This window comes from Protopterus annectens, chromosome 7.part0, assembly GCF_019279795.1.
Source record: "Protopterus annectens isolate FY-2018-M chromosome 7.part0, PAN1.0, whole genome shotgun sequence".
Taxonomy (NCBI): domain Eukaryota; kingdom Metazoa; phylum Chordata; order Ceratodontiformes; family Protopteridae; genus Protopterus; species Protopterus annectens.
Genome location: NC_056739.1, coordinates 1691082305 through 1691107340, shown reverse-complemented (window position 1 = coordinate 1691107340; position 25036 = coordinate 1691082305). Strand labels below are relative to the sequence as shown.

The 25036-nt window shown below is 40.4% G+C and overlaps 1 protein-coding gene across 1 annotated transcript in view; it reads left to right on the top strand.

The window, feature by feature from the left end:
• The window catches only part of TICRR (TOPBP1 interacting checkpoint and replication regulator), a 3405639-nt gene that overhangs the window by 26904 nt on the left and 3353699 nt on the right, over positions 1-25036 (top strand). Inside the window, exon 2 of the mRNA XM_044078205.1 lies at positions 23064-23355. The gene's annotated coding sequence lies outside the window, so the exon portion shown is untranslated. The remainder of the gene's footprint in view (positions 1-23063; positions 23356-25036) is intronic.

Here is a 25036-nt window from a genome sequence, read left to right as displayed (position 1 = left end):
CACCTTTTTGGTGACTCCAAAATTCTAGATGCTGACTCTTCACCAGTTGCTTCCTATGCTAAGCAAAGATGCTTGGTTGGCAACACTACATTTAAAGGAAGCATACCTGCACATCCCAACCGGGGAATCTTGCAGAAGAGACCTACGCTTTGGTTCTCTGCACTGCCCTTTGGCTCATCTGCTGCGCCCAGGGTATTCACGAAGTGCCTAGCTCCAGTCATTGCCTTTTGCAGGCAAAGAAATATTCAAATATACCAATACCTGGATGATTGTCTAATTCAGGCAGAAAACCAGGACATACTTTTTGAATCATCTGGCTTTTGTACAAAGGGTGCTAACTTGTCTGAGGTACACCATAAATGAAAATAAATCCCTGTCAAATTATATTCCTGGGAGCAAGCTGGAATACAACTTCCTAGATGGTTTTCCTCACGCCAGAGAAACAAATTCACTTGACAACTTACTTCAAGCAAGTGGCCACAAAAACCCTGCTATCTGCAAGGCAAATACTACAAGCCTTGGGGTTCATGGCCTCCTGCATTCTTCTAATTCCATATGCAAGACTGCATATGAGGAAACTGCAATGGTGTCAACATTCTCAGGATCTAGAAGCAATGATTCCTTGTCTATGCCTGGAGTTCCTTTGATGGGCAGAGGCCTGCCACCAAAACAAGGGACTACCATTCACACTACCCCCCCTGCCGCCCAAACCCTAACAGACTCCTCAGACTGTGCATGGGGGGCCCACCTGGCGGGGAGGTGCATTCAGGGCAAATGGAACCCAATTCAAATGCACAGTCACATCAATCATAAAGAAATGTTAACTATACAGAATGCTCTAATAGCCTTCAAGGACCACATTCTTCCAGAGCAATTAATGGTAAAGATGGACAACACCACTGTTATGTGGTACGTAAACAAGCAGGGGGGTATACATTCTTACCCCCTCTGCAGACTAGCCATGGCATTGTGGAACACAGCCATGAGCTACCAAGTACACCTACAAGCTCATTTTCTGCCAGGAAAACTAAATACACTGGCAGACGGACTAAGCAGAAACCTTATGGACCCACATGAGTGGAAACTGGAACCAAGGATTTTCAACATGTTGACAAGCAAATGGGGGAGCCCAGATGTAGACCTGTTTGCCTCCCCCCAGAACTATCAATTGGAAAAATTTTGCGCAAGGACTCAGCATAACTTTCCAAGCTTGTCTGTGCGATGTCCTTCAGCTGGGAAAACCTATCAGTTTATGCCTTTCCTGCTCTGCCTCTGCTCTCCAAAGTACTACTAAAGATCAAACAAGACAAACCAAGGATTATTTTGATTGCACCAGCCTGGCCACGCCAACACTGGGTACCCCCTCCTGCTCAGTGTGTCATTGTTGGGCCCATGGCACCTGCCTCAGACTCCTACCCTGCTGTCTCAGCAAGAGAACCAGATTCTGTGCCCTCAGCTTCAAACACCTGAACCTAGCAGCCTGGCTAATTATCTAAGCTCTCCTTTACCATCCCTCAGTAAACCAGTGATGGATGTGTTTTTAGAGGCAAGGAGGCCTAGTACTAGAAAATCTTATGCTGAAAAATGGAAAAGATTCTGTGCCTGGAACTCATCTCAAGGGATGAGCACAGCAGTGCCCAATTTACCTCTGATTTTACAATACTTAACTGAGATGCTTCACAAGGGCCTGTCTTTTTTTTTCCCCTCAATAAAAAATTCATGCCACAGCCATTTCAGCTCATTATAACACAGAACCTCCCCTCTTCTCTCTCCTACTGCTCGAGCAGTTCCTCAGAGGGGCCAAAAATTTAAGACCACTCAGGAGAGCTCCAACTCCAGCCTGGGACCTTAAGTTTGTATTGGAGAAACTCGCCCTTCCTCCTTTTGAGCCAGCTGCTACTGAAGATTTAAAATTCTTTTCTTGGAAAACAGCTTCCCTTTTAGCCATCACTTCAGCAAGAAGGGTATCTGAATTACAGGCCTTTATGGCAGTGGAGCCTTTCATCATCTTTTATGCAGACCGAGTGTCCCTTGGGACCAATCCCTCTCTCATGCCAAAGGTGGTATCCAGTGTGGCCTTTAATCAGTCCATTCATTTGCCTACCTTCTTTCCTAATCCACAGAACAAAGGGGAACGGATACTGCACTCCTTAGATGTGCACAGACAACTTAGATTCTACTTGGACTAGTCTAAACCTCAAAGGAAATCTGAACAACTGTTGGTGGCATTTGCTGCAGGGACAGAGGGGAAGGCTATTTCAAAGTGAACCATCTCCAAATGGATAGGCCGTTGCGTTCATTTCTGCTATAAGCACCATGGAAAAAATATCCCACAGGGGATCAGACCCCCACTCAACCAAGGCTGCATCTACAGCCTTTCTCAGAGGGGTACCTACCTGGGACATCCTAGAAGCTGCTACCTGGATTTCTGTACATACTTTCTCTAAGCATTATCATTTGCCAATTTTCTCTAAATCCAGAGCTGGCTTTGCCACTGCAGTTTTGCAGGGCCTTATAGCTGGGCCTAATATTATCTAAATTCCTCCTCCCACCCTTAGCTTTGGGAATCTACCTAAATGTAATGACTGCAACAGTGAAACATGAAGAACATAGTACAGTTGTGTACACTTACCATAAATGTAGATGTTGGAGTGTATTCACTGTTTCATTCCTGGTTACCCTCCCTCCAGCCCCGTGACTTCTTTTGTCGATACCGCTTCTCTCCTTATCAATGCTTAAAAGCTTTTTGGTGTATTTGCTTTTTTGTTTGCGGTATAGCCTTGTATATTTGTAGATTTAATTCCTTCCCATTAGGGGGGCACCTGACATTTGGGGCAAGAAAAAATTGATGTAATGATGTCGGCTGCATGTTTTATACCCCTGACATCACGAAAGAAGAGACTGCAACCGACGTAGGACCCAAGACTTTGTTAATCGGGCCGACTTGAGGGCTACTGGAAGCAGATAACCCAAATGTAATGACTGCAACAGTGAATACACTCCAACATCTACATTTATGGTAAATGTACACAACTGTACTTAACACACCCTTGTCTGATCTACAAGGAGATGGTACTAAAGGGGTTTATAGAAAGCTTGGAAAGGCAGTTCTTCTCAATACACAAGCTAGTTTCTTTCTGCAACTAAGTACTGAGGAAATTTCAGAGGTAGTTTTTTATAGGAAAAATTAAATTCTAAGTTTGTCAATACAGAGCACTGCAAACAAACTCTTTGTGATGCCAAGGCTTGTGCAAATTTGACACCTTTTATACAGGCTCTGAAAACCAGTAAACTAGCAAAACTGCCATCTAGGCAGTCACTGTGTAAGCATACTGTCAAGGTTTCCTTCAGCACAGAATGAGACAAGGCTACTTTTCGAGTGCAGGCCTAACCCTTCTAACCTAAATCACTGAAGGGTATGTGCAAGGAAAAACTAGCAGTATTGGTTGCTGTTGATGTAGTTTTAGATGTGATTAACACAGACAGTGACCTCCAGGAGCTTGCTTTTTTTTTTTTTTTTTATTTGCAGTTTGGCGTTGTATTGTGGTATAAGGTACATACAAAATAAAAAAGAACCTTGCAATAAATTATAACCCAGCATTTAATTTGTACAATTGCCACATTTATGGGGGCACTGTAAAACATCTAGAAGTATGGTGCCTAGAAGAGGGCAAGATGAATTTAAATAAATGTATACCAAAATAAGTATTAAAATTCTAAAACATTTAAAGATTGAAAATTGCTGTCTCTGTATTTGAATATTAAAGTTTAAGCTTTAAAAAAAGTGTGATTTTCCTTTATAATATATGGTGGACAGGTTTATCTTTATGAAGTGGAAGAAGCATTTAGAGTACTGCGGAGAAAGAGAATTTCCCTTGGGAGTGAAAGAATCGAATAGTAATCTTGAATAAACTAATTCTTGCAATCCTTAATATTCATGATTATTATAAAGCAAACCAAATTAGATTAGTCTATTTGCTGCAGAATGAATCCTAAGTTCATAGGTAATTATTAGTCTGTGTAGAGTGTGCATGATGCTAACACAGGAAGGGATCAAACGGTTAATATTGGTCATAATTTGTGGAGGATATAGAAGGGAAGAACATACTATGATTTGTGAAATAGGGTTACAGACAAGAATGGTTATCCCATGCCCACAGAGGGCATTCCAGCCTCCACAGTGGACATGTCTGACTCTCATCCTAAGTTGAAGGGGCTACACCGGAGAGATTCAGCGAACAAGATGAGTTGTCTGAGAAACCAGATATGGCCCCAGCAGAATTCCCCCATCTGTGGCTGAGGCAGTTAAAAAGCCAGTGGGAGTGGCAAAGGCTCCTTATTACTTTTGTTGTTTTTTTTCTTGTGACCATAGGAAAGAGAAACCAAGGAATCCAGTAGCCTGATAATATAGTTAAGGTGAGAAAGTAGAAGTTTGGAAGACTAGGTGAGAAAGTAGAAGCTTGGAAGACTAGGTGACCAGGGAAGTAAAAAAAGGCTGTTTTTCTCTTCTAAAAAATACACAGTGACAAACACACCCAGTCCCGATTTAAATTATAATTTTATTGTATTTATATTAGAAATCTCCTTTTTTTAAACTGCGTTCAGTAAAAACACCTTATTGAAGGGGAGAAACACCTCAAATTTTTAAATAGTTGAAGAAAATGTCTTGACACAAAAATAGTTTAAAATGTGGAAGGTTTTCCTTGAAGGGAGCTCGTCTGCCCAGCAGTGGAGAAACGCTAGCCAGCCTTTGATCCCCTGAAACATTTAGTAGAGAAGGTGATAACCAGGGCTTGGAAGAGTAATTCTAAGCCACAGTTTGAAGAAGGGGAAAGTATTGTAAATCAGAGATTTATTACTTAGAGGAAAACAAGATGAGTAAACTGGATGGGGATAAGTGGCAGTTATGGGACCTCATGATAAAGGAGGATAATTAAGATGACTCAAACTCCTGAGGGATTGTATGGTAATGCAGATGGAGGGTGACAAATTAAAAAGTTTGTCTCTTAATTAAGATTGCTGAAAGTAACCATGGCAAACTTGTAGTTTGTCGCTTGGCAAAGTCTCTCTTCGCTGTTGTGTAACTTGAGGTACTAGTATTGTACTGTTAGTATACCATGTTTAAGGATTTGAAAACATTGCATCACACAACAAAGTTCTCTTGTTTAAAAGAAAACCTAGCTAAGAGCTTTACAAATGCAATATTTTATTCCCAAAATGCTGGAGAACTACCATTTTCATACTTTCTAGCCTTTTGGCTTAGAAAAAAATCCATTGAGTGCAGTGTAAATTAAGCACTTCCACTTTTATATAAAAGTGGGAAATGTGTGTTTTTTCTTTTTTTTTTAACACACACACACAATATGATCAGTACGCTTTAACATTCTTCAGCAACATAGGATACCATTGTAATGTATATAGCCTTTATCTTTTTACAGTATAAACCCTGGATACAGTGCCATCAGAAGCACCTTCTTTCTTCAGTAGCATAAACATCTCACTGATAAGGTCTCTACCTCGCATATAAAATGTACATATTATACAGAACTACTATAAAATGTGTAGTTTACTTGACCGGCTTGTACACATTTTACTAAGAACGTCTTTCTTTGTTGCATCTTTGGTCCTTCCATTGTCCTAAACCTAAATAACGAGTGAGACTTATGTTTGAGCCCTCCCACTAATTTAGCAGTCAACAAACCTCTGGTCTTTTTAGACACTTCTTGTAAACACACACTTCTAATCTTTCATTTATTTACTACATTCACATTATTGCTGAGCGTCATCTTCCTCATCTTGAGCACCCAGTACTGGTTTCTAGTTCAATGTAGTCCTGATTTTTATAGTCTGTTTCTAGGATTTTTGGTCATTTTCCTTTGCAACAGTGGAAGAGGTTTCACTTGCAAGTTCTCTGACGTCTGTGAAGCAAGGTCTCCTTCAACTTGCTTGCTTCTCACTTTTTGCTTGGTAAACTTCATTTCCTCTGTAGCCTGTTCTGTATGTAGTGCTGGTCTTTGGTTTAGGACCTCCCTGTTTCTTTCTCTCTACCTATACTCTATTAATCCTTGATATTGAAGGGAATTTATGACCTGCAGACCAGATAAGTTATTGGCATCTTCCCATTCTATTACCTTTCCCTCTCCAGTTATTTGCTGCTAATACCTTGGTTCCTTTACTAGTTTTCTCCAATAAATCCCAGCCACCTATTCTCTGCATCCCTAACTGCAGTCATCCCTATTAGCAGAATCTCCTTTCTTCATTCCCATGTTGGCTTAGTAGTTAGAATGTTTTCTGCTAATTTGTGAATCTAATGCTCAGTATGGTTATTCTCCTTAAAGATTTACATCCAAAATCCCAGTCTCTCCTTGTTTCTTGAGCTTCTCCTCCTGTTTCATCATATTTCTACTTTAAATTTATAGTTTTCTGCTTGTGGTATATATAGGAGCCTTAACTGTTACTCTGCAATACCTGTTCAAATCAGGTAATACCAATCTGTCCTGTCCTATTAGAAGAATAAGCTTATCCCCCCGCAAGGTAAAATTCTTTAGCTCTTTATTAATTGCTATCCACAAATTCTCCTCTGGTTGATAAGACTAAAGGGGCTAAAGACATTTTATCAGGCAGATCTTTAACTGCTTGTATCTTGCTATCAATATCCATATAACAGAGCTTACTTTTTTCTCAGTTTTTGTATTATCTTTTTAGTCTCTTCCCCCGTATCCTTAGCTTAACACACTGGAATAATTTTTAATCCATACTCCTAAATACTTCATTTTATCATGTTCCTATATGTTGCGGAACCAGTTTGTATGTGGATACATAATTTACCACGCCTGCCTTTGTTTTAGCTTTATTAATTTTGGTTCCCAAAAAGATGTGAAACTGTCTGAATATGTTCTACAGCACTGTAATATGTGTCTCTTTTGTCAGGTATAAAATAATGTCATCTGCAAATAGAGCCAGCTTTTCTTGACTACCATACCAGTTTCTATTCCTGAATTTTTGAGTCCCTTATTTTCTTTGCCAGTGGTTCTAAATATAGTGCAAATATCAATGGGGAAAGATGACATCTTTGCCTAGTTCCTCTGCTCAAGCAGAGATTATCAGAAAGGACCCCAATCTCTTTAATTTTCAACTCTGATACCTCGTATATCCTCCTAATCAACCTTAGAATTTTATCAGGGTATGCAAATGCTTCAATTGCTCTGCTCGTAAAGTCCCAGCGTAGTTTGTGAAATGCTTTCTCTGCATCAAGACCCAGCAACAACAGTGGTATTTTCTTGCATTTTGCTTCCCTCTGGATCATCGCTGTTCTGTTTTAATGTTGTCAAATGCCCCCCCCCCCCACACACACACACACACATACAAAATGACTTTGATCCTTATCTATCAATTTTGGCACAAACATTTTTGCCATTCTTTTAGCCGTTATACACATAAACACTCAGTCATGGTTTAGTATTGAAATGGGCCTTTATGAAGCTGGATTTGATGGATCTTTACTCTCTTCAGGTATTAAAGCTACCATCACTTTCTTCCAAGTTGTTTCTATTTCTCAACCTCTTAAAATACTGTTAAACAAAGATTTCCAGTCCCCCCCCCCAGCTTCCAAACTTTTGCATTAATACCATCTATTCCTGGAGACATACCTCTTGGTTATACATCACCATTTTTACCTCCTATCCTGTTAGTAATTGATCCTTCTGTGCCTCTAACCTTGGCATATTTAATTTTTCCATAAACCTTTCCATTTGTACCTTTTCTTGATTCTCATAGTTCTGTGTTTTATGCAGACTTTCGTAGAATTACTGAAATATTTCTAATACTTGTGCAGGATCCCTTGGTATCTTCCATGTTATTGGCTCCCTAAGCTTGGTGACTGCCCTTTCTACCTTCTTTTGTCAGTCATTGTGTTCTAGAGTTACTAACAGCAGTCTTTCTCTCCCTGTGCATTTTATCGAGGTAATCTCTTATTTTCTGTTTTAGCATTCTGCAGTCATACCTCCTCTTCTGTGAGATGCCCCATATTTTGCAATACTTCAGCTTTTGTCAGTCCCTCTAAATAATTTTTGTCACTTCACTATACCTCCCTTTCTTTTTTCTCCCTGTTTTTAAACTCCAGTTCAATTTTATCCCAATCCATAGCTATACTTTCAGAAGAAATGTCTTCTAATGGCTACTGAATAATTTCCACTACCCATTCCTTAAATGCTGCTCTTTTCAGCAGCTAGATAGGACAGTGCCAGTGTGTCATTTTTATTTCATGACCCTGTTTTTATTTAATTATTGGCACATGATCTGAAATGGTTATTGGGTGTATATTAAGTCCTTCAATTAAATGCATGTGTTTCTGTGAAATTTTAAATTCTGTTTAGCTTAGCCCTGTTTTTGTATCTTGGAAATGATATATAAAGTGGCTCTGAACTCCTAGTACCGAGTTTGCATCTTCCATGCCAAATATTTTCATATTTTTCTTTAAACGTCTATTCTCCTTAGTTACATTTTCCCTTCTGAGCCCCACAGACACATCTTCACTGTTGCAAATCAAATTCCAGTCCTCACCTATAAGTAATGTTCCTTGCTGAAATCTTATTTCCCCCTAATTTCTTAAGCTCCATTATAGCAGTTTTAGGTGGGATATAAATACATGCCATGGTAATCCTCTTTCCCTGCCAGTAGCCCCTTAGTACTACAGATCTGCCATTACCATTTTTAGCCTCTTCTGTTACTATTGGAGCACCTCTTGCAATTAATATAAGTACTCCTCTCTTCCTTTGCCCCCAGGTGTTCTGAATAACCATCCTGAAAACCTTTCTTCATCAAATTCATACATTCAATTCTTTCCAAGTGCATCTCCAGTGGCACAGCTATTTGCACTGTACATTTTTAATGTAGTTCACTACTCTCTCGTTTGTTTGTTTTTTTGTTTTTGTATGCGAGACCATTAATGTTTTAAATACATTATAGAAAGCTTCATATTCTTAAGAATTATTATTCCCACTTTTTATGTCCAGCATTTTTGTTAATGTCTAGTTCAGTTTAGTGTTTAAATGCATGCACTGTTTGGCAGGTTAATCTTTTTTAGGTTCATACTAGGCTATCTGCCCTAGGGCATTTATAAGCCTAGCCAGAGTGTGTGTGGCTTTCACCACCCCTTAGGATGAGAATACTATACCCATTAGTTTGCTGTGCCTCTGTCCAGCAGTGATACAGAGATGATTCCCGGGGTAAACCTACGATCTCCCATCCACTCGTCAAGATTTCTCTTGAACAGAGTCAGTGAGGGGCTCTGCCTCAGATGGACTGGGATTCTGTTCCATAGTGTAGGGAGTCTCTGGGTGATGAATCTGTCCCTCCAGCACGTCCTATTTATACCCGTATTGAGGTTTAAGTCTCTTGCTCTCGTGGCTCTGGTGGATTTGGATTTTTTGAGATGGAGCATGTCCATTAATTCCGGGTTGGACATGGCCTTGTATGTCAGGCACAGATCACCTCTGAGCAGACGGTATGCGACTGAATAGAGCTGGAGTTTCTTCAGTCGGGCATCGTATGACATATGTTTGAGCCCCTTTATCCTTTTGGTGAGTAACTTTTGGGGTCTTTCCAACTGCTGCAGGTGTCGGGTAAGGTACATTCCGAATGGGGCGTTGTACTCAATCATTGGTCTGATAAGTGAAGAGTACAGGGGTACAATGACCTCTCCTGATCTGGATGTGAATCCCTTCATGATCAGGTGGGCAATGTAGAAGGTCTTCCTAACCACTTTGGCAATGTGAGTGTCAAAAGAGAGGTTACTGTCAACTTGGGTCCCCAGGTCCCTGATAGGTGGTAATCCATTAAACACGGAAGAAGTTATGTGGTAATTAGGGGTTACCTTGTTTTTCCCAAAGGGTATGACTATACATTTTTTGGCATTTAGCTTAAGGCCATGGCTCTGGCACCAGTTATCCATTTCTATGAGACCTTTCTGGAGGATGTCTGTGTCTGATGGAGTGTCAATTATGGTGCCCAGTTTGCAGTCATCTGCAAATTTTGTCAGCCACAATCCCCCTATGTTTGCCTGCACTTCAGAAAAATAAATGCCGAACAAGAGGGGGCCCAGGACTGAGCCCTGTGGGACACCGCTTGTGACCGGCTTAGAGTCTGACATGGCACCAGCAACTCTAACCCTGTGTGTTCTGTCCTTGAGCCAGTTTGCAACCCATCTTGTGACATATGGGTTTACATCTAAGGTGGTGAGCTTTTCTATGATGCCCGAGTGGGGTATTGTGTCGAATGCTTTTGCTAGGTCAAGGTAGGCTGTGTGAACTGCCTTACCCTCATCAATGGCCTTAGTGACTGTTTTGAAAAGTCGACCAAGTTCAAGAGGCAGGATCTGCCCTTGACAAAGCCAAATTGGGTAGGATCCAGTGTCTGTAGGTCCCCAATGTCTTTATTTATGAGTTCCATTATGATCCTGTCCATAGCTTTGCAGACAAGGCTCGTCAAGCTTATGGGGCGGTAATTTCCAGGGTCCGTAGAAGCACCGCCTTTGTGGAGTGGGACCACAGTTGTCGTACGCCATTCTTTGGGTACGTATCCTGTAGTAAGGCTAAGATTAAACAGCAGCCTTATGTGTGGGTTTAGTTCCTCATTGAGTTCGTGTAGCACACAGCCGGGGACACTGTCCGGTCCCATTGATGCTGTGTTTTTTGCTTTAGAGAGAGCAGCTCTCACCTGGGCATCTGAGATGTTTGGGAGGCTAGACTCTGGTGGGATAGATATTTCTCCTTTTGGGGGAGGGAGGGGAGAAATTTGCACTGAACCTGTCTGCCAGTATGTTGGCAATGTCTGTGGGTTCAGTGATTTTTTTTTTTATCATTTTGGACTAATTCTGAGCATATCTGGGAGTTTCCACCCAGGTTTCTAACATAGCTAAAGAAGGCTTTATGATTGTCTTTTATGTTATTAGCGATTTTTCTCTCAAAGTTGGCCTTGGATGATTTTATGAGTGATCGTAGTTTTTTGCTAGTATTGATCAGAGATGCCTTCCCATTTAGGGATTTTGCTCTGTCATGTAGTAGCTTTCTCCTCTTGTTGTAGAGTTTGTTTATGGCTGGAGTCCACCAGACTGGGCGCCTGCCTTTGGTGGAAAGGGTCTTGATTTTATTAGGGATTGCTTGATCCATACATTCCTGGAGGTGCTCGTAGAAGGCATTTGTAAGGGTTTCAGCAGCGTGGGTTGTGGTTTCCACTGGCTCGGGGGGCCTTGAAGGATACCACTCCAGTCTTAAGAAGTGTGAAGTTTGCTTTTGAGAAGTTCTTCACTGTGGTCTTTTTTGCTGGGGGCAGGATGTGGATCTCCAGTGAGATTAATTTATGGTCTGATCTCGCCAATGAGGGATATACTTCCGGTGTGGAGCATTTTGTCCCCATGTTTGTGATCAGGTCTAGTATATTTTCTCCTCTTGTGGGAATGGTGACTAGTTGTTCCATAGCATTTGAGTTTATGAACTCAAGGAACCTTTGGGCTAGGGTGTTGGGGCTTGAGTAATGTTCCCAGTCTATGTTTGGGTAGTTGAAGTCACCCAATATGATGGTGTTTGGAGAGACATTCATACTCTCCAGTGTCTTCAGGAAGGCTGTGTGGGTTTCCTGAGTTTGAGAAGGTGGTCTGTAGCATGTTACAAATTGTAGGGCAGTTTTACCTATGGTTAATTGCACCTGGATGGTCTCCGATGCTTCGTGCGTTGCCACTAACCTGGAGGTGTGGGTATCCTTTATGAATATGGATACTACCCCTCCTTTTGTGGTTCGGTCTGGATTTTAGGGCCGGAACGCATGATATGAGGTATAACCTGATAGTGCTGGGGTGCTCTCAGGAGCCTTGAACCAGGTTTCAGTCACAGCACAGACATCGATGTTCTCCATACGGAGGAGGGCTTCGAGGGCGTGCATCTTGAGGTTTAGACTTCTGGCATTGAGCAGTATTACCCTTAGTTTTTCTCCATTTTTGTTTTCTAGGGCGGTAGGTTTATCATTTGAGCCTTGCCTAAAAAAGGCACTATGGGGGTGGCAAGAGCCTTTGCCAATATCCGGAAGCCCAGGGGTGACAGGTGCAAGCCGTCCCTTGCGAAGCAGCGTGGCTTGTCAAGCATGTCATCCCAGGCAGGCAGACATTGGATCCCCTTAGAATGACACCAGTAATTAAGCCAATTTATTAAAGCTGATCATTTTGTCTCTGTATTGTGGCATCATTCTTGGTGAGGGTAGGATACTGCTCAGGGTCATACCGGCCTGGGCTACATAATCTGAGAGCTCCTCTATGTCTCTTTTCCTGTAGTCCAGGGAGGTACGTCTCAGGTCGTTCACACCGGCATGGACAATGACTGAGTCATACTTGTACTTGCTGTGGAGTGACCTGAATGCTTGTGTTATGTGGCGGATTCTAGCGCCTGACGGGCAGCTTACTGTGATCTTTTCCTTGTTCAGTCTGGTGAGTGGGACGTCAGTGTGTCTGACTATGGAGTCACCTATAACAAGTGTGTCTGGCATTGTGGTTGGCCTTAAGGGCTGTGACTGTTTAGCACACTGACTTTGAGAACTGTGTGTTGCATGTCTTATGTCTTGAAGTGGCAGTTGCTTGGGTGTCTGCTTTTGAGGCCTCTGTAGTTTTGGTAGATTTTTGATCATTGCCTCCGAGTATGTCTTTGTGTGTTTATGTGTTTGTTTTGCAGTTGTGATAGTTCTATGTGAAACTGGGTTTGTGGTGTGCGTGGTTTCCTTCTCCTCCTGTCTGGTCTTGCCAGTCCTGAGTTGAGAGAGCTCAGCCTCCAGTTTGGCTATATAGTTGCATCTCTCACATGTATTTGTGTTTTGTGGGAGAAGGAGTGGGTTGTCTGTGTACGAGGCAATTGTAACATTGCCTCAAGATGCCCAGATTCACCAGCTGAACAGGAGAGGACGCTAGCAACTGACCCTTAGACATGCTAGAAAAAGTTTGCTGTGTAACTGAGTCAGAAGGGACCTATAGGGAAATGGGTACTCAAGGGGATTCTAGGCTAATGTAGTACTTTGTTTAGTATACAAGTACTTTACCTATATAAAAATGCTTTAGGAGCAAGTGCTGAGCTTTACCTATATAAAAATGCTTTAGGAGCAAGTGCTGAGCTTTTGAGATAGAGAATAGACTGTTTAGATTGCAAGTAGAGAAGTTCTAAGGGAAAAATTGAAAAGCAGACTTTACGGAGACAGAAATAGTTTAACCTTGTTTAACCGGCGCTGCCCGATGGTGCTCTATGGGCAACTCCGCTAAATCATAAAAGCGCTAAAGCGGGCTTTATAGCAGGGGGTTGAAAAGAGCTAGGAATTGACCCAAAATGGCCAATAGACTACAAGTGTCTGGCTGGAACCACTGCTCTAGGGACAAATAGGCTGCTCAGTGCTCCCCACTCCCACTGGTGAACAAAGAAGCTTCCCTTTATCCAAATAAGGATATGAAATAGCACAGGAACCAAGCCAAGGCCCAGAGATCAGCAAACTCTGAAGACTGGACTATTCTAGTTCAGTAAGGCGGGAAAACAAGATTTTTTTTTTTTTTTTGCAGAAAAGAGGAAAAACAGACAGTAAATGCTTTTAAACGGCTAGCGCACTTGAGTGTGTTAGCCTACAGGTAAAATTAAGCAACAAATAACTTTTTTAAAAGTGCAAAACAGTTAATCAACACAAAAAACAGTTTAAATAGAATGCAGAGCTGTATGAACAGGCGAAAAAGCAGTCGCTAAGCAGTAAATAATCAAAAAGCCAGAAAAAAATACTTAAATCAGGAAAAAGTCACTCTTTTGCTCTCTGCTGCTTGTAGAACTCTGCAGGACAGCACGAGGAGCTGTGTTGAGTTGAATACAAGCGAAAAAGCGCGCTAAAGCAGGCTTTATTACAGGGGGCTGAAAAGAGCTAGGAATTGATCCAAAATGGCCAATAGACTACAAGTTTCTGGCTGGAACCACTCCTCTAGGGACAAATAGGCTGCTCAGTGCTCCCCACTCCCACTGGTGAACAAAGACGCTTCCTTTTATCCAAATAAGGATATGGAATAGCACAGGAACCAAGAGAAAGCCCAGAGATCAGCAAACTCTGAAGACTGGACTATTCTAGTTCAGTAAGGTGGGAAAACAGATTTTTTTTTTTTTCTTCTTTTTCTTTTTTGTAGAAAACAGACAGTAAATGCTATAAATGCTTTTAAGCGGCTAGCGCACTTGAGTGTGTTAGCCTACAGGTAAAATTAAGCAACAACTAACTTTTTAAAAGTGCAAAACAGTTAATCAACACAAAAACAGTTTAAATAGAATGCAGAGCTGTATAAACAGGCTAAAATGCAGTCGCTAAGCAGTAAATCAAAAAGCCAGAAAAAATACTTAAATCAGTTATAGCAAATACAGTTATAACAAATGCTTTGAAATGTACTGTATATTTCCAAAATGTTTGAGAAGGACAGTCAGAACACAAGAAGGTTCAGGCGAAAGAGAAGAAAAAAAAAAAAAAAAAAGTTTTGTTTTACTTTTTGAAAGGGAAAAATGAGGAACAGAAGGCCTTATCAAATGTTCTCTCTGTATTAAGCAGAATGAGCTAATGACACTAGACTGGGAGGTGTGTCACAGTAGGGGCGGGCAACTGCAAAGCCACCAAGTATAAGAGCAAGACACCCAACAGGGAGGGAGGCTGGGACAAAATAGCCTACAAGACAGCAAGCACTACAGAGACAAATGAAAGTTTTTAAACGGATAAGGATTTCTGAAGATACTGAATAGACAAAGTGCTTTATATATATTAAATTGTAAAAACAGTAATCTGTAAAAATAATAAAAAAAAATCAAGATACTTATATTTTATACTTATATTTTATACAGTTTCTTGTCATCTCCATGTGAGCTTTTGTCACATCTTGCAGAAATCTGTTTTATTGAAAACCCTAAATTAACACACACAACTAATACCCATTAAAACCTATTAACTTGGTGATAACACTCAGAGCTATGTACATCATGACATATTGAAGTTTTACTCTCCTAATAAAAACAAATGTTCCAAACTGACAGCCACACACGGACTCAAGCTGACCTAAAAGAAAGGTTGCCCATGCTAAGACATATGGTACAACCCATGGTTCTATTAAGTGCTGTCTGGTTTTGTCTTATTTTAATAGCTGTGTAAGCTGGAAAGACACTTGAATGCTTTCAGAAAACATTTTTCCAAGCCATTTCTCTGTATCAGATTGTCTGCAAGAGACATGAGAAGCCGGCACACACGTTTGCTGCAAAAAAGCCTTATAGTCCATATTTTATAATAGTCAATATTTTTATTTACTTGCATTTTCTTAAAACTTGTTACCTAGATTAAGGTAATGACCTTAACCCAGTTATTCTCGTATGCAAGAATGAGAAAAAGCATACTATTTTTTGTCATGCTGTCTTAACCAGATTTTGATTCTTCTTTTTTATTGCTCAACATTTCTTAAAACTGAACAAGGAGAAAGGAGACTGAAGAGAGCGAAAAATAAAATAAAACAGGGGCACCTGTTTACATTGGTATCCCCCATTCCGCTTAAACCTGAAAACAAGCAAAGAAAATCATCCACTATCTTAAATAGAGCTATTAAGAAAACAATTTTACTTTAACTTTCTCCCTTCTTTTCCCCTCTCCTGAGTATTTTTCTGAACATTAATGACATGAAGTCCCCTACAAGTGTAACGGAGTCCGAGAGTCCAATATTTCCAAATTTTCTTTTACTTTTCAGCTGCTTCTCCCAAACTGTGGATCTACTTTATTTCCAATGTACTGTTGATTCTTCAAGTCAACTCTTTCTTTTATGCTTTTTTCCTTTTTAAGCATTTTCCATTGAAACGCTGGAAGAGGGCTTCACTGGCACTGTCCATCTGTGATCATTATTACAAGAGGAACAAAATTTAAAATATATTGTTTTACATCTTTTTGTTGGACAAACTTGTATTTCTTTGTTTGCATGTACTTAATCAAAAATGATTTTCTTTTCCGGGGAAATATTTTGAAGATAGGTGGGTACAGCAGTTAGAATCTGACACTTGCTTCTTGACATTCCCTGAATAATGCAGTACTTTAACTCCTGGCCTGCCTGATGAACAATGAGTAGCCATTCTCCAAAAACACACTGCTGTTTCCCACTTTTAGCGTTCTGTCCTCCTAGCGCACTTTTTTGTTAAAATCGACTCCTTTAATAGTAAAGATGCAATCTTACCAGCACAAGATCTAGGTTGTTTTCTCATAGCCAGGTTTGGAGGATACACATGATGTGCCCTTTCAGTTAATTGCTCCTGTTGTGGAATTTGTACTTTCATAAAATTAATACCATGTCTTGCTTCCAGCTTCTCAGGTACAGCAAAAAACTCAGGTTGTTTCTGTGTACTCTGTCCTGTATTTCCACTATTGTTTGAAATATCTCCTGAGTGCACTCGTATTCAGCCAGCCTTGTCTTCATTTCGACCTTTTAGTTTTACAGTTTTATCACCTTATCTGAATATTTGTTTAAAGCTTCTTCCATTTTTTCCAGTCTTTTTTATTATGTGAGTTGATATATACTCCATCAGTGTTTAATTCTTTTAGTCAGTCTGTGGGCAGTTGGCTTATACTTTCCTCTAGGTTACTGGAAGTCATGTCTGGAGCTTGCACTGCTTTTTGCTGAACAGTTGCAGTACTTTCCCAGTATGTGTGGTGTTTTTTTTTGCCTTTTGTAGCTGATTTTTCTTAGGTCCTCTATTTCTTTTTTCCTGGCATCCAGACCGTGCACTTACTAGACAGTTAATGAAATTTCCCAAAAATCTAGGTCCACTGGCTTTTTTTTTGCTAAGTTTCTGTTTTTACACTGGGAGAGCAGGAGTTAAGATGTTAGTCAATGTGCAGTCATCTTGGAAGTCTTGGTTCTCAGTATTCTGATGATAAAGCTCATAGTGAGACTTTGCCAGTAAAAGCTTTTCCAGTGTTCCTTATGAAAATGCTTGAGAAACGGAGAAAATCATAGGAGTTGACCAAATTGGTAGTACTTCAGAGTTTGAACTGTAATTTAGAGTTGGGAAGATGAGCAGCAAGAATAGCGACATGGAAGTTAGTGAATAAATATGAGATTACAAAGCATCTGTTGCATTTGTGAAATATGGCTGTACAAGTAAAATTGGAAAGGATTGACTTTTGCTGACTTGGTTAAACTTTTTGGGGAACTGAAAGGCTTTTGCCCCACTTCATGTCATTTAATGTTGGATAGATACTGAGGGGAGAAGAGAAAGGAAAAAGGCAAATGGAAGTGAATCCGTTTCTGTTTACAGTATTTCTTGGAAATATTGCATTATATAAATTGTAGGTTTGTTTGTGTCTCTTGGCTTTTCCCGGTTAGGGGTCGCACAGCTGGTCCGCTAATGATTGGCAGTTGATTTTTACGTACCGGCTTGCCTGGCCTGATGCACAACCTTCAACGAAGGTACGCCCATTCACGCATGTCTCCACGCAGAAGATGCTCTAGCTGAGAATCGAACCGGACAGCGTCTTACTGTGAGGCGGCACCTATCTAAAAAAACTGTACTAAAATAGGTGACTTTTTTTTTAAGAAATATAGGTATTACAATGCAAAAAGATAAGTCTGGACAAAAGCATGTTTAAGTTAGTAGATTATGATTTTGGGTTGTTTAGGTGGTTGAAATGGTAGAGGTACATGTCCCTAATATATGCAGAGCTGATATGTTTCTCTTAAATTTGCATAGGTGAATGTCTGGATTAAGATGCTTAGCTTCAGCTAGTAACGAGCTTTAAGTGGAAACAAGTAAATGAGGCAGTACTGAATGTAATGAAAAGTTTTCCTTTAGCAATAAATGTTCAGCATGTGTTTAGAACTCTGCAGCTTAACAATAAATGTTTTGTGTTTCCATGGAGACCAGCTGATAATAGGACAAAAAAAGCCAGAACACTGGTTTCTTTAAGGGTAAAAGTTAATGATTTCTGAAGGTGTGCAAGTTTTAACATCTGGAAGGGGAATAAAGATAAATTATTGCCTGTTCTTTTTTTGGAGTAGGAGCGTAGGCAGTACACAAGTCTTGCCAAAGACAACCTTTACTTTAGGTTGGATGATGGTTGTGTCTGTTGCTGTCTGCTTAGGCAGTTGTTCTTTTAGAAAGGCCAAACTTCATTATTTGAACATGTACATTGTTGTGCGTGTTTGTATTAAATTAGCAGGCTATGGGGGTGTTCTGGAGTTTTTTGTTTTAATGACCAAAAAAAAGTGTTGGAAAATGTGGCAGGTTCACATGGAGAGGAAAATATCTGCCAGAACTTGGTGGGTGCATATATCTGCCATATATAATGGGTGGGAATAATTCCTTGTCATAATGGAGTCCTTTTCTATATTATGGAATGTGAATGGTTTTGTGAATGTAGGCGGACAGCGTTGAATTGTACTAAGAAATGCAGAGTGCAAATACTGTTTAAGATATTTGGAAAGAACTGAGCATGAAAATGTTGATTTAAAGGAAGGATTTCAGGATGGATATTAAGCAGAATATTAGTGACGAAGTAAAAAAGGGAGTACTTGTTAATTGCTAGAGTAGCTCCAATAGCGATAGAAGACTGAAAAAGATGATGATGGTAGATTTGTGATGGTAATGGCTGTTAGCAACGGCAGAGGATCGCACTGGCACTTTTTTTTATATTCCACCTAAAAACTGTTATGGAGCTTAAGAAAACTTTTGGAGAGGTAATTGGCTTTCAGCAGGGAATATTACTTATAGGTGGGGAGTGGAATTTGATTTGAAAAAGTGAGTATGTGTCTGGGGAGACTAGAAGGGAAAATATTGCAAAAATGCAGATTTCTGAAGAAATTTATGGAAGATGTGAATTTGGTACTGGAAACTCTGATTAAAATGTCCATATTCTCCAAGGCACAATTTAACTGGGTTAGACTAGAAAAAACGTACGTTTCATGGGAACGTGTGCATTTGTTTTATTTTTTTAAACAAGAAACATCTAAAGAAATGAAAACAAGCCACACTGGCAATCCCGTAGCTGAAAACGCCATACGTCACCTACAGTCTAATTGGTCACTGTCAGCCAAATGCCATACAGCTCACTCAAATTCTGCTTTAAAATCCTAGCCCTCTCCAGAAATATCACCCTGCATTCACTGTTCCCACAACTCCCTCCTTCCACCGTGCAGTCTGCTCCCAACCCACTTTGAAGAGCCCACCCCCAGCTGCTCCATCCCTTTCACTACACTCGCCATTTCCAGCACAGCCATTCCAGACCATGACCCTTATCCTGCAGCAAACCACTTCCCTGGAAGCCACCACAGTCTGACCCAACAAGGCCCCAGTATGTTCAGGTATCTCAGACTCTGCACCACAGCTCAAAAAAATTACCTTCCTAACAATACCAACTTGCTCACCCAGCACTGTTTACACAGTAGTCTGCAGCGAACTCCAAAGTTCTGCCAACCCATCACACACACAAAAAGACATGCTCCCAACTACCTCCCTCCTCTCCACTACACCTCCACCACCAGCCATTCATCAAGGAAAAACTCCTGTGCACCTACCTGGGGCACGATAATACACATGCAAGCAACTCCAAGCAAAGATCTCAAATCCCTTAGACCTTTTACACACTTCAGTTGCTCAGAACTCGTAAGCACTAAATAAACTACAAAGTACTATAGCACTCTACCTTTCTTCACTTGTAATGAGGAAAACTGTTCTTAGTACTTAAATTAATAAGCGCCTATCCAGGCATGTCCATGGGTCAGCTCCTGGCGTTTTCTCCTGTCCACCTGATAAATCTGGGCATCTTGCTGCAATGTAGCAATTGCCTCATGTACACAGACAACCCTCTTCTCCTACCACCCAACACTACAACCTGAGAGATGCACTTCTATAGCCAGACTGGAAGCCAAGCTCTCTCCTGCCAAGACTGGAATAGACAGTCAAGAGGAGAAGGTAAACATCTGCACCACACCACACTCAACACACAGTCCTTCAAAACCCACACAGAAACACAAAGCGCACACCTACATTCATGAAGGCTATCAATAAAAATCTGCCCAAGCAACAGAGACCTCCCAAGCTGAAATGCAGACAAACCCCCCCCCCACACACACACACTACCCAAATGAGAAATAGCCCACAATGTCAGTGTGCCACTCAACCTCAGCCCATAAGGCAAAAGAGTGTACCCAACACAGTAGTACTAGGTGACTCTATAGTTGGGCACACTTTTATGTCCCACTTACCAGGCTAAACAAGGAGAAAGTTGCTGTCAGCTGCCTGTCGGATGTTAGGATCCGTCACATAACACATGCACTCGGGTCACTCCACAACAAGTACAAATGTGACTCTTATTGTGCATGTTGGTGTGAAATGACCTAAGACGTACCTACCTGGACTATATGAAAAGAGACATGGAGTAGCTCTCGGATCTTGTAACAAAGGCAGGTATGACCCTAGCCCTGACTAGCATCCTGCCATTGCCCAGAATGATACCACAGTACAAAGACAAAATGATTGACTTCAACAATTGGCTAAGCTTCTGGTGTCATTCTAAGGGGATCCGGTATCAGTCTGCCTAGGGTAACATGGTCGACAGACCATGATGCTTTGCCAGAGATGCCCTGCACCTGTTGCCCCTGGGATTCCAGATACTGGCTAAGGCTCTTGCCACCTCTATAGTGCCCCTTTTAGGTAAGGTTCAAATGCTAAATTCACCACTGTAACAGATACAAGCAAGCAAACTCTGAGGATAATGCTACTCTATGCTAAACGTCTATAAACTTCAAAATGCACTCATTTGAGGCACTCATTAAAATGGAGAACATTCGACATCTGTGCAGTGACAGAGACCTGGTTCAAGGCTCTAGAAAGCACCCCTGCATTACCAGGCTATAATTCATACCACACCTTTCAGCCACCTAACCTGGACCGAAACACTAAAGGTGGAGGCGTGTCCATATTCATTAAGGATATCTGCATCTCCAGGCTAGTTGCTGAACATAATGCATCCGAAATTACCCAAGTGCAACTAACAGTGGGTATGACTGCAATCCAGGTTGTAGCTTGTTACAGATTCCCCCACCATGCCCCAGGATTCGCACTCTCTTCATTTCTTAAGATACTGGAAAATATTAAGGTACAGCACAATACCTTAATTATGGGTGGTTTCAACTACCCCACCATCAACTGGGAAAACTACTCGTGTATCAACTGCTTCGCTGAACGTTTTCTGGAATTTTATAAATTCCAGTGCCTTGGATCAGCTTGTCCACACCCCCACCAGGGGCAGCAATATCCTGGACCTGGTCATTACCAATATGGGTAACAGGTGTTCCACACCAGAGGTCAGCTCCTCGCTGGTCAGATCCGACCACAAACAAATCACCCTAGACATCCATATCCCACCCCCATTAAGGAAACAACCGTCAAAAACTACTCCAAAGCCAACTTCATGCTTCTTAGGACAGAAGTGGCAAACCTCACAACACCCATGTAGGCGATCATACCAAGATATAGTCTGTTTTAATGACCATCTTTTTTGAGTTTAGCTCTAAAAATGAAAGTAATTGAGCATACTGTAAAACAGGTACATGGTTGTATGAGGTATTCAGTAACGGTACTATGAGTTCAAACATGGTTAATTATTTGACCGTAAAGAAGCCATTGGTCCCGTTGATTTTTGGGATGCAAAAAGTCTCAAGGATACTAGTGATCCCCCTCTTTGACTGACTGTGTCTTCTGGGAGGTCTAAAACAAAACTTTTGGCCAAAATGGTTGACATGATTTTAAGAATTTTTTTTTTATGACAAGAAATATGTTTTAAAAGATTTATAGCATTGTTTTGAATTGGCCAAGGTGGAATTTGATGAGACATAAATATTTGTTACCATGTATGTTGAGGATAATTTATTTATTTATTTATTTATTTATTTATTTATTTATTTATTCAGTTATACATCACTGAGAAGGACTTGAGTGCTTTCAGGAAGTACTATACACAGGAACAAGCGTGAGCCAAGAACTAGTTTTTTTTTGTTGAAATGATGGAAAAAGTTATAATTAATAACTACGTATGTTTTGAAGGTGACCATTACAGGCCAAAGAGAGGGTTGGTAATGGGAGTAGCAGCTGCTCCAATGTTTCAAAATATTATTTTGATATTGGGAAAGGAATTGTATTTTAATAATAATTATGAACATATTTAACCCTATTTCTGAATCCTTGACAACCTACTAATTTCATGGAAAGGTACACTTGATCAATTAAGAGAATTGTATTGTTATATTTATGTGGTAACATAATTTTTAAAGTTTACGATTGAGTGTGATTGCAAGGAAATTTGGATTTTACTTTTAGTAAGGACTGGGAGAAAATTTAATTTAAATAAATTACTTTTCAGAAAGCTACCTGGTCTGATGGTTAGTTTTTTACTAGTGCTTACCTGATGTGGCAAAAGAGAAATTTAGTTAAAGCCAAATTTGCGAGACTGTCTAGGATAACATTTGAAAATATCGATTTTAAATTTGGGGTGGAACAGTTGAGTAAAATGTTCACGGAATGTGGTTATTTAATGAAATTTGTTCAGGAAGTAGGTGATTAAGTTTCAGAGGCTAGGTAAGGTAGTTTTTTTTTCTAACACTGAGAGGAGAGGAAAAACCTATAAAAGTAATGGTAAAGGAGAAGATTTTTTAAGACATTTTTATTGATGTACAGTGGAATGAATAGTGAAATGAAAACTATTTTTAAAGAATTGGAGTGTTTCGGAATGTACTGGAACCAAACCTAAGTTTGTATTTAAGAGGAGCATGAATTTGAGGAATATTATGAAAAAAGGGAATGATAGATGAATATAAAAGTAGACGAATGTCAAAATGCAGGGCATGCAAATAATGTAGTGTACTTTGGAAGGTACTAGTAATGTCACAGTTAACCACACTAGAGTAATTATGCAGGGATATATACAATTGTAATACCAAAGGAGTGGTTTATGTTGCACAATGTTTATCATGTGACTTTCTTTTTTTTTTGTAGGAAAAAGAGAGACGAAATAAAAAACAGGATTTATGAACAAGTATGTGCCGTAACAGAGAGGAGAGAAGAATTCCTTACATAAACATACCTTGAGATGTGGGAATTTTAAGAAATCTTTTATTTCAGAGAAGGTACTTCAGAATGTAAGAGTTTCGGTTTGGGAACCTACCTTGCAAATAAAGGAAATGATTTGGCAGTTGAAATTCCAATGCAACAGAATACCCAGGAATTAATGAAAACGTTTCCATTAACAGTATTTTGGTAATGAATTCTGGGCAAGTCTACGTGAAAGGTATGCTGTAGATTAGGTCCCTTTAAATAAAGTTTGAAGATTAATGTATACAATTAGTTGTATTTGGAATTGGTAATACTTATAAAAGTTTATAACATTTTTTCAAGTGTTATTGTGTATATGTATACATGTATACATTTTCAAAATATGGTCTACTTCACAACTGAAATCTCAACATATTGAATTTCATTTGACTGAGATCGCAATGCCTAATTTTAAAAATAATAAACTCATTTAAGTCTAATTATACTGAAAGTTTACATTGCTGAATTGCAGAATGCTGAATTTTAAGCCATAGACTTGATGTGCGTTTCCCTTCACCTGTGACTTGCTTCTGGTTAAAAAAAAAAAAAAATAAAATTACTGTAACTTTGAGAGAAAAATCGCTAATGACAAAAGACAATCATAAAGCCTTCTTTAGCTATGTTAGAAACCTGGGTGGAAACTCCCAGATATGCTCAGAATTAGTCCAAAATGATAAAAAAATCACTGAACCCACAGACCTTGCCAACATACTGGCAGACAGGTTCAGTGCAAATTTCTCCCCTCCCTCCCCCCCCAGAAGGAGAAATATCTATCCCACCAGAGTCTAGCCTCTCAAACATCTCAGATGCCCAGGTGAGAGCTGCTCTCTCTAAAGCAAAAAACACAGCATCAATGGGACGGGACGGTGTCCCCGGCTGTGTGCTACACGAACTCAATGAGGAACTAAACCCACACATAAGGCTGCTGTTTAATTTTAGCCTTACTACAGGATACGTACCCAAAGAATGGCGTACGGCAACTGTGGTCCCACTCCACAAAGGCGGTGCTTCTATGGACCCTGGAAATTACCACCCCATAAGCTTGACGAGCCTTGTCTGCAAAGCTATGGAGAGGATCATAATGGAACTCATAAATAAAGACATTGGGGACCTACAGACACTGGATCCTACCCAATTTGGCTTTGTCAAGGGCAGATCCTGCCTCTTGAACTTGGTCGACTTTTTCATAATAGTCACTAAGGCCATTGATGAGGGTAAGGCAGTTCACACAGCCTACCTTGACCTAGCAAAGCGCTCGACACAATACCCCACTCGGGCATCATAGAAAAGCTCACCAGCTTAGATGTAAACCCATATGTCACAAGATGGGTTGCAAACTGGCTCAAGGACAGAACACACAGGGTTAGAGTTGCTGGTGCCATGTCAGACTCTAAGCCGGTCACGAGCGGTGTCCCACAGGGCACAGTCCTGGGCCCCACTTGTTCGGCATTTATTTTTCTGAAGTGCAGGCAAACATAGGGGATTGTGGCTGACAAAATTTGCAGATGACTGCAAACTGGGCACCATAATTGACACTCCATCAGACACAGACATCCTCCAGAAAGGTCTCATAGAAATGGATAACTGGTGCCAGAGCCATGGCCTTAAGCTAAATGCCAAAAAAATGTATAGTCATACCCTTTGGGAAAAACAAGGTAACCCCTAATTACCACATAGGTGGTAATCCATTAAACACGGAAGAAGTTATCAGGGACCTGGGGACCCAAGTTGACAGTAACCTCTCTTTTGACACTCACATTGCCAAAGTGGTTAGGAAGACCTTCTACATTGCCCACCTGATCATGAAGGGATTCACATCCAGATCAGGAGAGGTCATTGTACCCCTGTACTCTTCACTTATCAGACCAATGATTGAG